This window comes from Thalassophryne amazonica, chromosome 18 (assembly GCF_902500255.1).
Source record: "Thalassophryne amazonica chromosome 18, fThaAma1.1, whole genome shotgun sequence".
NCBI lineage: Eukaryota > Metazoa > Chordata > Actinopteri > Batrachoidiformes > Batrachoididae > Thalassophryne > Thalassophryne amazonica.
The window spans coordinates 70,675,177-70,692,484 of record NC_047120.1 but is presented as its reverse complement, the minus strand read 5'-3'; the positions used below and the strand labels follow the sequence as shown (position 1 = coordinate 70,692,484).

At 38.2% G+C, this 17,308-nt stretch overlaps 1 long non-coding RNA gene across 1 annotated transcript in view; it reads left to right on the top strand.

The window, feature by feature from the left end:
* The window catches only part of LOC117530415, a 30,059-nt gene extending 14,962 nt beyond the window's left edge, over positions 1 to 15,097 (top strand). The window contains exons 2-5 of the long non-coding RNA XR_004566358.1: positions 228 to 4,347; positions 7,104 to 7,189; positions 7,280 to 7,573; positions 13,851 to 15,097. This is a non-coding gene — a long non-coding RNA (uncharacterized LOC117530415). The remainder of the gene's footprint in view (positions 1 to 227; positions 4,348 to 7,103; positions 7,190 to 7,279; positions 7,574 to 13,850) is intronic.
* The last annotated feature ends 2,211 nt before the right edge of the window (positions 15,098 to 17,308 follow it).

The following is a 17,308-nucleotide window of genomic DNA, read 5'->3' as shown; positions in this document are numbered from 1 at the left end:
GCAAAAAGTTCATTCAGGGAGCAAATCCAAGCGGAAACATTTTATCTGTAATTGCTGTTCCACACTGAAAGACGAGCCAAAGCGTTCTCGTGCGGTGGCCTTGCTTTGGCTGATATGCAACAGTATAATTGTCTGATAATATTATTATTATTATTATTATGTAGTCGTAGTTAAACAGAGTTTGACTGCCGTATGAGTTTATAGGTCATTTAACAGAATGCACCAAGATGATTAAAAGTTAACTGTTTGGTTTTTTTTATGCTATGTTTAATGTTTGTCCCGGTAAGAATAAAGCGTAATTCTTTGTAAATTTTTCTAATTATTTTCTCATTTTAATGGTGCAGGATGTTTTCATGTTTAACAATACTTTCCAAATTGTGTGTCATTATGTTCTTTCTTTTATGAGTTCATACATAGGTCATATGTGTTAAACACTTGATATGAGTAAAGGAACAGTCTGGTGTTTTTGTCTTACGGGGGATTTATCATCCTTCACTAAACAACTTCTTCAAGACTCTTGTAGAGTTAATATGTTTATAATTTTAAAAAATTGGATTAATGATTGACTTCCTGTAACTCTTGCATGAGTTTTGTTACAAAAGGTTATGCAAAGGTACACTTATACACATCGACTCCCAACTCCCGAAAAGATGTGAAGCCAGTTGGAGGAGACTTCTAATGTAGCTCCTGCTGGAGGAAAACGTGCTGCCTCAGTCACCTATATCACACAGCGTTACATACATTATCTGTATGTACACAAAAGTTCAGGAGGAAGAGATTTGTCATTAACCTGGTGGGTAGATAGCAGGGTTCTTGCCAGCGCAGTTAAGCATAGGGGGGCCCTATGCTCTGATTTAACCAGCATTGGGGGGCTTTTGTGTTTGTTTGTTTTTTATTTTCTTCTTTGAAGGACATGTCACATGTTATTTAAAGTCCCAGTTAGTAGCACAAAGTGGCACTCAAAAGACAGGAAATAGGGTTTAAAAGGGCTATAAACTTCAAAACTTTCTTGGGGAGATGCCCCTGGACTCCCCCTACAATACTCACAACTGCAACACTCATCACGTGGCTGTGCCCCACAAAGTTCCCCCCTATGCTGTGAAAAAATCCTGGTGAGAACCCTAGATAGATACTTTATTGATCTCAACGGAAATTATGTGGTGGTCTGTCACTCCCATTCACACAAGTTAACACTTGTTAAAAATTCATTAAAACAAAAACAAATAATATTCCACTCACAAAATCAAAATAAAATCAAAGTGAAAGGAGTTAAGATACAGGAACATAGGAATGTCCAAAATAGACCCCTAGTACACACCTAAAAAAAAAATAGCTAGCTGTATGACACCTCATCTTAAAAAGAAAAAAACGCCCTCACAAAGGATAAACTATTCTAAAGACACAATATTTTGTTTGCAGTAAGTTGTAAAATACTGAAAAGAATAACTCCATTCTCTTTGTATAATTATCTGGTATTGTGGTAGCTTGCTAACTAACTCGTAGTTTGGCCCAGTCGCTACAATGGTTTTCGGTCATTTTAGCTAGCTAGCATTCAACTGGCTTGGAAGTAAGCATCTTAAGTTTGTGACTAAATATTGTATGGTGGTGTATTCCAAGTTCAGGATATTAGCCCTTTATGGAATATAAGATTTGAAAGTCCCAGATGGAAGGAGGCCTGTGTGGAGAAAAATTGGCTAGCTGTATGTCACCTCATGCTTTAAAAAAAAATAAATAAATAAAAAACGTCCCCACAAAGGATGAACTATTCTAAAGACACATTTTGCTTGCAGAAATTTGTAAAACAATACTGAAAAGAATAACTACATTCTCTTTGTGTGATTATCTGTTTATTTGGTAGCTTGCTAACTTTTGAGCCAGTCGCTACAATGGTTGTGTTTTAGCTAGTTAGTATTCAGCTGACTTTGAAATAAGCATGATAGTTTTGTTTTTGATTAAACATTGTATGGTGGTGTATTCAAAGCTCAAGGTAGTAGCCCTTTATGGAATATAAGATTTGAAATGCACACAAGACAGAAAATTTAAAGTCTCAGTTTTTGCATCAACAAAATGAAGTAGAGCATGTTTCACAAAACATACCACATGATGTCATTTGGTGTATGAAATGGCATTTTATGGTGGTTTTCATAACCACTTGATAAATTGGTCATCTGACTAGAATAGTATAACATTTTCTCAGGTTTATTGTTGAACAGTCTTTGAACATTCTTCTTAACTTTCCGCTCGGGCACCTGTACGGGCCTCGTTTTGATGAAAATCGACACTGTGGGCACAACAAAGGGTCAACAAATGCTACGAGAGAACACCAGAAAATCCCAAATATAAAAAAGTACTCCAGTAAAACTGGTTAAGGCGTTCCCTATGTGTTAATTTCTTAACACATTTATTTAACCCTTTGATGCACAACATGGGTCAAAAATGACCCGTATTAATTTCCCAGGTTATTTCATGCTGACTGAATTTTTCTTTGTTCTATCCTTAGAAATCTATTTATTTTAAGATTGAATATTCCAAGTATTCAAGTATTCTTTAAATATCTTGTTTTTGATTACCACCAATCTTTTTTTTTTTCATTTTTCCCTTTCATACTTTATGAACATAGATAGTTTTTATATTACTACATCAAGTTTGCACACATGGGTCAAAAATAACCATTCATCCAAGAGCAATTTAAAATTAATTGACTTAATACGATAATAATAATTTGTTTCATATCAGCAGATCAGGCAAATCCCAAAATTCTTTTGGGATTTGGGTGTGTCCATCCATGTACCTCTTCGTATGTGGCATAACGAGCTTCTTGCCCAGCTCCATGATGAACAGCCACCGTGGGCCACCTCGAGGTTCTCCGCTTACATGAGTAGTTGCTAATACTGGATCACTTCTGGTTTCTTCTTCTGGCTGCTGTCATCTGCTGCTTTGTCATCATGCTTGGTGCTCAGGAGGACAACAGCCATTCCTTTCTGTTGCACAAAACTCACCGTGGTCATGTTGCCACTGAATCCAAACTCTGAGCTGTAGATCAGTAATTTGGGTGGCTTCACGATAGGTGGTGTGTCCAGCTTGATCTGAAGAAGAGTCCCAGTAATGGTCAGGTTCTTCTCGAGGAGCTTCTCAGCCAGAGAGACACTGGTGAAGAAGTTGTCCATTGTCGACAAAAACAAACACATTTCACAGTTTCACACCAAATGCTGCAGTAAATACATGTGAGTTATTTCTGTCACGTGTGTCAACTTGATGTAGAAACTCAAAAGCTGTGATTGTTCATAAAGTAAGAAAGAAAAATGATGATTTGCGCTAAACAGAAATGAGATACTGTGTGTGTGTAATAGTAAATGATAAAACATTTATTTCAAGATAAATTATAGAAACACTCAACCGTACATAAAATGACATAGAAAATAGATTTGGGTGACTTTTGACCCATGTTGTGCATTAGAATGATAGTGATACAAAAAGGGTTTTTATTCAAAAAGTGAGAAAGGAAAAAAAATAAAATTAAGATGTACATATGATTATCAAAAACAAGTTAACTGAGGAATACCTTGATTCCCAAATTATGAAATTAATTTATTGCAAGATATTGAAAATAAAAACTCAGCCGGGTCACTTTTGACCGATGTTGTGCATCAAAGGGTTAAATATGTCATCACTTCTTAGGGGACACTTGATGGTTTGTTTTTCAAATGGTCATCCTGTAAGCTTTTATCACGTACCAACAATCTGCTCAGGTATCTTTGGATTACAACAAAACAGGTCGGGCACCGCCGGGGAGAAATTTGCCCAGTTTTGAATTTGCCCATTAGATTTTTATTTGCGCAATGTTTTGTTCTTCCTGCAAGTGTGTAAAATGTGAGAATAAAAACACGATTTTAAACTTTTTAATTGCAAAACCTTCTTCTACTGACACTTGTGATGTCTGCAAGGAGAATGTTGCTTTTGTCAAATATTCTGCCCCTCACCTCATATTCCAGAAACACTGTCACTGAGAAGCTGGGTCAGAGGTCACCACACCGGGCTACACCTGGATTTGTGAGTTAAATTTTAATCTGGACTCAGCGGCTGCAGATTTCACACCTGGTTCTATCTTCAGTATCCTGAAACGAAGGAGAAAGTCACACAATTTACAGTAAATGCATGCGCGTGTTTGTTGTAAATTGTGTAACTTTCTCTGGCCGCCTGTTGCTTTCTCATTGGTTTAGAGTTTGTTGATCTGCAGGTGTGAAGCAACAACACGAGGAAATTCTCCCAGTTGCAGTCTTTCCTTCAGACCTGATGTTCCACGTGTGTTCAGCCTCCGGCTCGTGTCAGTCAGACGCTCTCCTGCAGGTAAGGACATGATTTCTGCTGTTTGCTCACAGATTAATCAGAGTGATCAGAGCTTTGATTTGCTTTCAGGTAAACATTGTAATATCACCGTAAACCTGATCCTGAAAGCCTCCGAATGTAGAATCGGGTTCAAAGTGGATCTGACACAAGATTACCATAATGACACTTTAGTGATGGTTTTTAAAGGTGGCCTCAGATACTTTAATGGAACATAATGAATAAGTGGAAAATGGTGACAGCTGTAATTGTTTGCTGCACAATTAGTTGCACCAGAAACACTTAGTTTTACTCCTGAGCTCAAAGTGAATCATTTTAATCCAGATTGTTTCAATAGTCAGATTTCAGATTTCTACATTTAAGAGTCTTTTATTGTTGATACAGTATTTGTCAGACAGTTTGGGTACATTTGATTATAATTTAGACCTTTTTTTCAGCAAACTTTAAAATTTTCAAAAACGAAAATTTTGATTTCTTTGTAACACTGATATAAACGAAATTATTTTAAAAAGCTGGTAAGATGATTTAATACAATCCTGTTTTCTTACCAACTGCAGGAAATACATTGTGTATCTTTGTATTTCTAAATGTGACCCTTATTTGAAAATATTAGATTATTTGGCAGCTTTTTGTTATCTGATTGCCCAATACTATATATTCCTTGGCTTTAGAAAAGGGTAAATGAGTGAGTCAGTCTCCAGTTTGCTAACACAATAACTCAAAACCAATAAATACGCTCATCTTGTGACTTAACCAGTTAAAAGGGGATATAATGAGGACAAACTCTTTCACATATGGGTAACATAGTGGTTATTTTTTTAAAACCCTTAATAACACAGCCATAGCTTGTCACAAAGAAGGAGAAAAAAAAAACGTGTGAATTTCACCACAAAATAAAAAGAAACAAAGTCGATGCAGTGAATGTGGTCTGTGAGAAAACGGTGTGCGTTTCCGCACAGGAATATCCTAAATCTGTGAAATAAACTACTTTGACTGTTTTATGCAGATTAAGTTTTAAACTCAAATAATCTCTCTCAACTGGGACCACATTTAATCCACATTCCTAATCTCCTACAACTGACAAATTCTCTGTAAATTAAGAAATTGCTATTAAACATGTTCAACAATAGTGTATTTTTATTTACTTTAAATTTTAGTTCAAGAACATAAACCTTTTGTTAATTGCTAACTGCAGTGTAATTCTGTGCTTGTAATTCACACATCAGCATTTCATTTTAAACTGTGTTTGTCCATCAGGATTATGACCCACAGGAAAGAATCAGTTCAAAAGCAACTGATTAATAGTAAAACATTAAAAATAGAATTTTTGTGCTCTAAAAATTCTACCATAAATTGTTCATTTATACAAAAAAATCCCTTAATCATAAACAAAGCTTCAAACCATATTAAAAAAAGACAAAGTGCAGCAAAGCGTCTCAATCGAAGCTCTTTGAACGTGTCTTAACTTGACACTTTTACTTTCAGTCAAAAGATCATAGATCAGAAAAAGACCAGATTTTACAGTCATTTATAGTAATTTAATTTTTTTAAGTTTCAGTTTTGATTTTTTATGTTTTGTCTAAAGTACACTTCATAAGCTGATTAATTATACATTAGCGGTTTTCAGCCTGTAATTCATTAAAGACAAGAGACAGAAGACAATCATCAATAATTAATCAGCAGGAGGACAAAACACCATGAACACACATGGTGCAGCAGCAGGAAGGTTCAGGGTTCAAAGCCCCCGAGTCCACTTACGTAAATGGAGCTGTGCTGGGAAGAACCTCTGGTGTAATCTGGGAGCAGCTAAAGGAATCTCAGCTTTTACTGTAAATTATTAGACTTTTAATTTGTATTTTTTGGACGCTGTTCTTTAGTTCTGCAGAGAAACGACCTGTTTTTAAGGCCATTTACACTTTTGGACTTTGTGTTTCATTTCTGCTGTTTTAATGACAAATCTACCTGGTGCACTTTTAGAAAAGGACACTGTTGTCAGGTCCATAAATATTTGGACAGTGGCTGTTTTGAAGTTTTATGTCTACAACCACAATGAAGCTAAAATTAAATTATTAACATATTTATATACAATCACTCCCATTTTTTCAGAAGCCATAAGTAATTTTAACAACTAAATATAACTCAATATCATGATTTTTCCAGCAGTCACCACTGTTTCAGCCAGGTTTCCTGAGGCACGTCAGAGGGTGGACACATGAACATGTCCAAGTCACCGACTGCATCTTGGACTTGATTTTCCACCCATCATTAAGAAAAATAAATGCTATGGTACTACATGATCAATGTCTGGAGTAGATGTTATCAAAAACTGAGTGATCATATAAAAGTATGGGAAGCCACCAAAACACCCACGACACATCAGAAGGACTTAGAGACTTCTGTGTTTGTGACTGATTGAAGAAACTGTGACCAGGTGGATCCAGAAAGTTTGGGCTGGGGGGGTTCTGATTCATCGCAGTTGGGCAATCTGCTGAGTGGACTCTGCTTGTTCATGGGATGATGACGTAATATTGTTACTGATATAAAAATTTATTCTATTTATTCTTCTTTATTTTCAATTTTTTTCCCTTCATATATTTTTTTTTGTTGTTGTTTGCTTGTGGGAGGGACCGGAGTGTTGATATTGATCACATAGCCGCCTCAGCAGAGGTGATAATAAAAGAAATGTTTTGTAGTTTTTCGTTGCAGTGAAGCTCCATGCAGTCACGTTCTGATTTTGAATATTTTCTGTCATTTTGAAGCAGAGAAACCAGTGGGATGCCTCATTTGTGGACGTGTCTGCTGTACATCGTTACCATTCATCAAAGTGCTGTTTCAGCAGAGAAAGGTGCTGCCATGAACTTTAATTATTGAAACCTTAAAGGCTCATATTAATTACTGCATGCCCCCCCCCCCCCCCCCCCCCCCCCTTGTGCAGAAGTGTTCTTGAAATGCAACTCAGCTGTAACGTGTGTGAGCACAAAAGTGAACTGCACTATAACGTTGCTTTCCGGCTGCCTTGGTATGGGATTTGGATGGACAGAGACTTCGAGTGGTGTAAGTGTCTGTAACGACAGTGTTCAGACACACGATGTTTTCTTCTGCAACTGGGACAACAAGAGTTACGTGTCCCTCCACATCCAAAGCGTCACTAAGGATGAAAACTACACCATCGTAGTACAAACATCGTGTGATATTAGCACCGAAACAGTCGAAGTAAAGCCTAACTGTGGTGAGTTTGTTTTTTAACACAAATAATAGGTGATTGGATGAAAAATCCTTCTTTACATTCCGTTCCAGTAAAATCGTTTTCAGTGATCTTTACGCAATAACTTGTTAATGATATACAAAAGCATATTTAACTGAAAAGGTCTGCACAACAGCGAGATATAAATGCAAGAAAAATATTTCTTGATGCGTCTGAACCAATCACAGCTTATCTTTCACATCCTGGCAGCGTGGAAACAACATGGCATCCCTCGCTGGTTAGAGAAGCGGAAATAAACTATTTTTCCACTTTGAATCCGTAAATAATGAAAAATCCGCCCCAGTGATGGCAGTGACGTGGATGAAGGTTGATTGCTGTAAATCCTAGCGAGGTGGACTGACGTCCTTTCATGATGTTGTCGAGGGACACCCGACGTGTTATCATTGACTACATTTGATCACCAAGGAAACATTAGGAGAATATTTGGTAATATTTTGGGGCTCACTGTTGACGGAGTACTTGTTAGGCCCTGTGTACCTGTTTAGAGGGTTCTTACTTTACATGTACATGGATGTGTGTGGTCTGTGTACAAAGAACATACACATGTGTACATTTAGTGTGTTTTTAACTGAATACACCCAGTAATTAAATGTGATGCTCCTCAGTCCTCAGGCTGAAAAGAGCCAAAGATCAAGATGCTGCTGCACTGAATGAACCACCAGCCCAAAAAAAGCCCTAACCTCTTAAGAAGTGGCACCAGCCTGGTTCAGAAGGTAACAGCAACCTGAATCATACAGTAGTGTTCAAAATAATAGTAGTGCTATGTGACTAAACAGATTAATCCAGGTTTTGAGTATATTTCTTATTGTTACATGGGAAACAAGGTACCAGTAGATTCTCACAAATCCAACAAGACCAAGCATTCATGATATGCACACTCTTAAGGCTATGAAATTGGGCTATTAGTAAAAAAAAAAAAGTAGAAAATGGGGTGTTCACAATAATAGTAGTGTGGCATTCAGTCAGTGAGTTCATCAGTTTTGTGGAACAAACAGGTGTGAATCAGGTGTCCCCTATTTAAGGATGAAGCCAGCACCTGTTGAACATGCTTTTCTCTTTGAAAGCCTGAGGAAAATGGGACGTTCAAGACATTGTTCAATTATAGGCTGTTCATCTACAATGATGTCCAATGCTTTAAAATGGACAAAAAAAAACAAAAAAAAACAGAGCTGCATGGAAGAAAACGGAAAACAACCATCAAAATGGATAGAAGAATAACCAGAATGGCAAAGGTTCACCCATTGATCAGCTCCAGGATGATCAAAGACAGTCTGGAGTTACCTGTAAGTGCTGTGACAGTTAGAAGACGCCTGTGTGAAGCTAATTTATTTGAAAGAATCCCCCGCAAAGTCCCTCTGTTAAATAAAAGACGTGCAGAAGAGGTTACAATTTGCCAAAGAACACATCAACTGGCCTAAAGAGAAATGGAGGAATATTTTGTGGACTGATGAGAGTAAAATTGTTCTTTTTGGGTCCAAGGGCCGCAGACAATCTTTTTAGTCACATAGCACTACTATTATTCTGAACACTACTGTATAAAGTGGACACGTGGATAACCACCGGGGGTGTTTGTTCCAGCTGATGAATTCCATGTGTTCCCAGACTTGGGTCCAGTGCCACACTGAGCCGTTACCTTATGAACATCACGTGTCCAATCAAAACACTCTGCAGACTTTTATCTCTAATTTTTTGCAAGTCAGGACAAGAAAACTATTCAGCTGAAACTCATTGTCCTGATGTCATTAATAATGTTTGTCTGCTGGTACATGAATGAACATAAAAGGCGCAAATATTTAGCATTTTGCCAGTTTGTCAACATTCTGACATCTCATTGGAATCCTTTGTTACTTTGCAGGTTTTCCTAAATCCAAAGCAATTTCTTGTTCTTTCACAGCATAAGAGGACGTGGTTACAGGCCCGGCGCCAAAAAAAAAAATATTAAGGGGGCGATGAATTTATCACAGAGGGCGGGGTTCCCATGTAACAATAAGAAATATACTCAAAACCTGGATTAATCTTTTTAGTCACATTGCACTACTATTATTCTGAACACTACTGTACGTTCTAAAAATAGCCCGCAATAGGCAAAATCCACAAAGTAGACAGCATTATTTTTTACAATTATTATAGCCGTTTTAAGGCTGTAAAACTCCTCACTACACAGTTTATACACTTTTCTCAAACAGGCATTAACATTTTCTCACTTTTCTCTCGTGTGTAAACACTCTCAATGTTCAAACCTTAGTAGAAAAATAAGACCAACCTGTTTTCAGGCCCAAACATTTGTTTGAGAAATAAAAATAGAATGTTTTCCTATAAATAATTATGATGGCATTTAGAACTAACGAATTTAATTTTAACGATCAGCGTACGAGGTTGGACACATAAGAAATGATTATTAGTGACTGACCAGTATTTCACAGTTCCTCTGATCGCGCCTCTTTGTCGTGGCGCCGCTCCACTGAAGGCCTCGCTGCAGGTGTCTTTTTCCGAGTGAAGAACACAGTTATGGGTAGTTGTTGGCGCTCTGTTTTCTTCTGGACGAGAAGATTCTTAGAAACAGACACACAGAACACAATGCGCATACTCTCCCTTCAGTGCCGCAATAGGTGTCCCGTCATCTCGACAGAACACCGGACGCAGAGCACAATGCGCTGTAAAAAAAAAAAAAAAAAAAACATGCAAAATTGGACTACAAAAATCTGCGAAACTGCGAGGTGCTATATTTTCCAGTATTTCTTTTTCTTTTTTATTTTTATTTTTGATAACTCTCACATCCACTCTCGTGGCGCCGGGTCCACGTGGTTACAATCTTTTTGAGGTGATTCAGTTGTGTTGCTGAGTTCCATCTAATTAGGGAATAACCCTGTTGTGACTGATGATGTGCGGATGTTCATGCTAGTTATACGGTCACAAATAGAGCTTTACCAGTGACGCATAGCTTAGCCAGTAAAACGGCTATTTGCGACCGTATAACGGCATGAACAACCACATATCATCAGACACAACAGGGTTATTCCTGTTCTAATCTATACTCAACAAAAATATAAACGCAACACTTTTGGTTTTGCTCCTATTTTGTATGAGATGAACTCAAAGATCTAAAACTTTTTCCACATACACAATATCACTATTTCCCTCAAATATTGTTCACAAACCAGTCTAAATCTGTGATAGTGAGCACTTCTCCTTTGCTGAGATAATCCATCCCACCTCACAGGTGTGCCATACCAAGATGCTGATTAGACACCATGATTAGTGCACAGGTGTGCCTTAGACTGCCCACAATAAAAGGCCACTCTAAAAGGTGCAGTTTTGTGTTATTGGGGGGGAGATACCAGTCAGTATCTGGTGTGACCACCATATGCCTCATGCAGTGCAACACATCTCCTTCGCATCATCCGTGAAGAGAACACCTCTCCAACGTGCCAAACGCCAGCGAATGTGAGCATTTGCCCACTCAAGTCGGTTACGACGACGAACTGGAGTCAGGTCGAGACCTTGATGAGGACCACGAGCATGCAGATGAGCTTCCCTGAGACGGTTTTTGACAGTTTGTGCAGAAATTCTTTGGTTATGCAAACCGATTGTTTCAGCCGCTGTCCGAGTGGCTGGTCTCAGACGATCTTGGAGGTGAACATGCTGGATGTGGAGGTCCTGGGCTGGTGTGGTTACACGTGGTCTGCGGTTGTGAGGCTGGTTGGACGTACTGCCAAATTCTCTGAAACGCCTTTGGAGACGGCTTATGGTAGAGACATGAACATTCAATACACGAGCAACAGCTCTGGTTGACATTCCTGCTGTCAGCATGCCAATTGCATGCTCCCTCAAATCTTGCGACATCTGTTGCATTGTGCTGTGTGATAAAACTGCACCTTTCAGAGTGGCCTTTTATTGTGGGCAGTCTAAGGCACACCTGTGCACTAATCATGGTGTCTAATCAGCATCTTGATATGGCACACCTGTGAGGTGGGATGGATTATCTCAGCAAAGGAGAAGTGCTCACTATCACAGATTTAGACTGGTTTGTGAACAATATTTGAGGGAAATGGTGATATTATGTATGTGGAAAAAGTTTTAGATCTTTGAGTTCATCTCATACAAAATGGGAGCAAAACCAAAAGTGTTGCGTTTATATTTTTGTTGAGTAGTTCCATTGTTTGCACTGTTTATTTTTTGTAGGTTATTTGGTCGGCGAGGCTTACCGTGAGGCAGTGTTGCTCCAACAGTGGTCACAGCCGGAGTAATCCATCAAATGTGAAACAGTAATTCTGTATCAGAATCCCCATCAATACTTTTGTATGGTAGCTTAAATGCAAACAGTGCTAACAGCTAGCAGTGCGCGCAGTTGGTGTTCTGGTGAATTGTGCGTCTCCTCGGTTTTGCATCCCAACAATACTGTGCATGTGCACGCATGTGCAGTTGCGCCGAAGGACAGGAATGACATTTGACAGTAATAACATCTCATCAGAACACCGGTCAGGGCGCGGAGTAATACATCTTTGGCCACCGTTACCACAAATTATACAGTCTGAGCTCTCAGACAATTAACCAATCAGATTCAAGGAAAAAAATGTAATTGGATTAGAATCATTAATATTCTCATCATAATTAATTTAAATTCCCTTTTGGAAGATCACTTTGTGAGGAGTAATGGAAGCTGGTGGCAACAGATGGATAACATGCACAGAGATGACTTATGAAAGATGGTATGTTCCGTCTTTCACCTCATGAAATATTTGCACCATTGAAAGAATGAAAAAACAGTCATTATTTGTTTAATATAATGGTGAAAATACATCTTTGTCATTTGATATTAAACAGAAAAGGGACTTACATTTTGGTGTTCGTCACTGGTACTTAAAACAGTCCAACACAAACTTTAAATAGGAGTCCAAAATTGTTCTCAGTCAACTTGAAAAAAGTTAGATAGTTCAAAAATAATTGTGATGACATAGTCCATAATACTTCCAAAAAAAAGAAAAGACTTGGTGTAGTTCCTCAGTCCAGCAAAAAATTCCGTCACAAATGTGTCCAGCTTTTCATCCTAACAGCTCTTCATGCATTCAGACGGCTTACAGCAGAGTGGTTTCATTTTTTTGTGTCAGAAGAATTAGCAGCATCAGTTAGCATCTTCAAATCGTCGTCCGCAAGCAGAACAAACTCTGCCATGTTTAGCTAATGGAGTGGCTATACGCCCAACCGTTGGTCGTCAATAAAGTAAATACGCGAGCATATACGCCCAACCACAACCAACCAATGAGCGCGCTTGTAAGTTCACTTCCGGTTTCAATGCGGGAGGGAAAAAAGGCGGATATTTTTTCGCCGACCGCAGGGTTCGCACCTCGCGGAGGGGCTGTGATCTAAAGCGGTTCTGTTTGGCTCATCACCCAGGGAACAGTATCAAACTGACACCATCTTACAGCCAACAAGCAGCATTTTGTTCAAACTTTTTCGTCGTCGTTAACAGGCTTCTGTTCAAAATGCTTATGAAGTTTGTCTGTTTTGATCCATTGCGTTATTTTCGCAGTAATTAAAGACTGCGCCATTAAATGTGTCAAATATACGCCACAATAGAGCCTTAAAACGTGGTGTAAAAAACGTAGTTTAGATGCACAAAACATGTCAAATACATGATCACGGTTGAGCGAATAAGATAAGACATTATATTTATCTGCCCAATGGTTGGGCGTGTAATGTTCAACGTATGACTTATCTGCCCAGTGGTTGGGCGTATAGCTTTTGCCTTTAGCTAAACGCCGACCCGGTAGTGCGAGCGCACATGGTGGTTGGAGTGTGCAATAGCACATTTCATATAGCACTAAAATTGCCCAGTAAAAAGAAATATATAACAGCTGAGTGGATCCTTGTCATTTGATTGGTGCTTTGTGACGGATTGGAAACACACATGTGACATACAAGCCACCAATCAAATGACAAGGATCCACCCAGCTGTTATATATTGTATAATACGTATATATAATATAACGCTGTCACCTCACATGCACGCCATTTTCATTGATTTCATGACGGAATTCTCCAGATTTCTCCTGTTTGTGCATCTTAAATGTGTTGAACTTTTCAAATTAGTAATGTTTGTATTTTAATGGACAATCAGTGTTATTTTCAAATAGACCGATTTTACTGGAATGAAAACTTGGAATGAAAGCGTTAATCCTATCGCCTATATGTATAAATGTCTGTTTATTTTTGTTTGTAATTATGAAACTTATTATTTCAGGGCCACTTCCAGTAGTTCAGACACCTCCGTTGAATTACCAAGCTCTCCTGCCAGGAATTCTGGTCTTCATCGCTGTTCTGGCAATCACGGCTGTAGTCGGAAGAAAGATGATGAACCGCAGGCGGCAAAGGATTCAAAGTGACGCCATTCGTGACTCAGAACCACTGAAGACGCCGTGACTCTGTTTAAACAGGACAACCCGGCCCAGGTGTGACCTCGGCCTGGAGAAGTCTGACGCGGGAGAACTGAGTCTTTTATCATAGAGAAGCTTGAATCTTCGACTGGACTGGGTTGCTTGACGCGAGGACGTTTCGCTTCAAATCACAGAAGCATCCTCAGCTAAATTTCTTGCTCTGGTAGTCTGACTACCAGAAACGCCCTCACGTCAAGCAACCCAGTCCAGTCAAAGATTCAAGCTTCTCTACTATGGAAACCACCTGGACAACTGAGAGCCTTCATAGAAACATTGAGTCTTTTATCGTCACATTACATCTGTTGTTTTCTGTATTTTGCTCGAGGATACAAAATGGGGTTTTTCCCTCAATAGGGAGTTTGTCCTGACCACTGTCTTCTACATGCTTTCCCTGGGGTGGTGGGGGGCAGCTTGTATTGTGATTTGGTGCAACATAAATAAATTGAATTGAATTCTGTTTTATTTGGGGTGGTTCCATGCTGTGGGGAATGAACTCATGTTGCCTGACCTGACCTGACCTGCAGCAAACTGAACGTGCATTTAGAAATAATTACAAATGGTGCTGTAGGTGGACTTTATTTAAAATCCAGATCTCAGTCTTGGTCTCTCACCATCACCACTGTTCCCCGACTGATCTGGTCTTCTAGAGCCCTCATTTTCCATAGCGCCCATATATCAGTGTTCATTTTAGCAGCATTATATCAGTTTTGTTTTGGTCAAAGTCAACTAAAATGTCAATGAGTTTTAGTCATAATTTAGGCATCTGAAATATGTTAGGTTTAGTCGACTAACTCATTCATTCATTTTTATACCTGCCTACTCCAATCAAGGGCCACGGTGGGGCCGGAGCCTATCCCAGCAGGCCTAGGGAGTGAGGCGGGGTTCACCCTGGACAGGACGCCAGTCTACAGTCAACTAAATCACATAGATTAAACATGTAAATATCATCAGATCTCATGTTTAGTCGACTAAAAAGGGGAGATTCCTGAATGCAGGCGCGACACGTTCAGTGCGCATCGAGCGCGGAGCAGAGAGGATTTTAAATGGAGTGATGTAATATAAATAACAAAACGAAAACGTGAAGCTTTTACTTCTCTCTAAACTTTCTCTAAAGGTGTGATTCTGCCGTTACCGTCCTGTTCACACCATGTGCGCGTCGTATGCTGAATTTATGAGATCATGAGATGAAATAAACGGTCAAATATCTTTAAAAACATTTAAAAAATGAGAATATATGAATGAACTGAGATACACAAAAAAAAAATGTTCAGACGCACAGATCACAAAAAGCAGGTGAGAACTCTGAACTTTAACAGCTGTTATTTTCCAAAGGTATTTATTTGTTCAATCTTGAGCTTAATGCAGTGTTTAAGCACAAAACGTGACTGATGAGGAGAAGCAATTTAAGAAATGCAACAGAAACAACCACAAATCAGAAAAAGTTGGGACTGTATGTAAAATGAAGATAAAAATAAAAATGTTGCACCATTCCCAGTTTCTCCACTCACAGAAGCCAAACGTTCTTCCAGAGTTGTGTAATTATACTACAATAGTAGAATATAAAGAAGGGAAAAAAGAAAAAAAAAACAGACAATATATTCGTCAATCGCAATTATTTATCTGACAATTAATCGTCTCCAGAAATTTCTAATCGTGACAGCCCTACTTGAGATCAGAGCGCAAAATGCTTGAGGATTTTCGAAATCCGATGTTTTCTGTATCGATTTTCTATTGCGATAATTGGGTTTTGCGCAAAACCAGAGGTAATAGCATTATAATATTATTTTAGTTGGTGGTGTGCCGCAGGATTTTGTAAATATAAAAAGGGTTCCGCGACTCAAAAAAGGTTGAAAAACACTGGTCTAGTTAAATGTATGGTTGATGTCATTATCTACATGTACATTAGAGTTCAAACAATTTTTGCAGGAAGGTTATTAGTAAATTGACTGAAATCACCGCAAACATTCTTGTCAAATGATTTTGTTTTTATGTAGCTACATACATGTACAAGAATTACCCTGCACATTTTGGTTTAGTAATGAAAATGTGCACATCAACTTAAAGCAACACTAAACTGTAGTCTTTGACCGGTGGGTTCTCAGTTCAAACTTGAACTGTATTTTAGTGTCATCTACCCACATGCCAAATAGTTTTAAAATCTGTATGTTATCAAGCAGAACCAATTTGCATATTACCTTAGACATGCAGAGTCCAAAATTAAACTTGACCTGTATTTTATTCAGGGTTGGCCGAAGTGGGAAATACTGCCTCAATAATTTTTTTTAGGAAAATGGGAAATAATTGGAAATACATGGAAATACACTTTTCAAATATTTTCAGTTATTTCCCTGTACCTCTGTATACAACCCAAGTACTTCCAAGTATTTCCCACCTGGGCAGGAAATACTTGAATTTGCTTGGGAATAGCCAACCCTGATTTCAGTGTCGTCTACAACACAAAAACATTTTTTTTTTTTTTTTTTTATTAAATCCGTCCAAAATTTTTAACTTATTACATGGAAACCAATTTGGAGGATGGGGGACAGAAAGACAGATGGACAGGCGCAATGCTACTGCCTCCTCCTGACTTTGACCGTGGGGGCATAATAAACATCAAAGTTTAGTTCATGTTGAATTTTATGCATTTGTTTTGGTTAAATAAAAAAAAAAACACAGATTTAACAAAATCCCATTAATGATTAAAACAAAGTAATTGTATTAATCAAGGAATATTTTCTGTCCTAAATTACTTTTTTCCATCATCAACATCACATATCATGGTTAAAAATATACATCAATGTATGTGCCACAAACCTGTAACACAGTCTTGATTCGATCTTACCTGGTTGAACTTACATTAGTACTCTCCCATGTGTTAAAAGCTACAGGTTAGCATCACAGTCATTAAAAGAAGAGAAAATACCCCTTAAATAAACATCAAGGCTCAGTACATGTTGAATTATCTTCATCCACTTCATACATTTGTTTTGGTTTAATAGCACCCACTTAACAAATTCCCATTAAAAAACAATTTAATTTCATTAGTCCCAAATTTTAACATTTCCCTCCAGTAATTTTATTGTAACAAATTACCTTCAGTGGTCACAAGGTATTTGTTATAGAATCAAAGTTACATGCAAATCAACATACCTTCTGAAGATGATCAGGAAAGTTGAATATTGTTGGAACTGCATTCTGTCGTAATCTAACAGTCTGGCCAGTCCTGTCAAAGCTCTCCTTGGTGAAATTAGTTAATTATTAATTA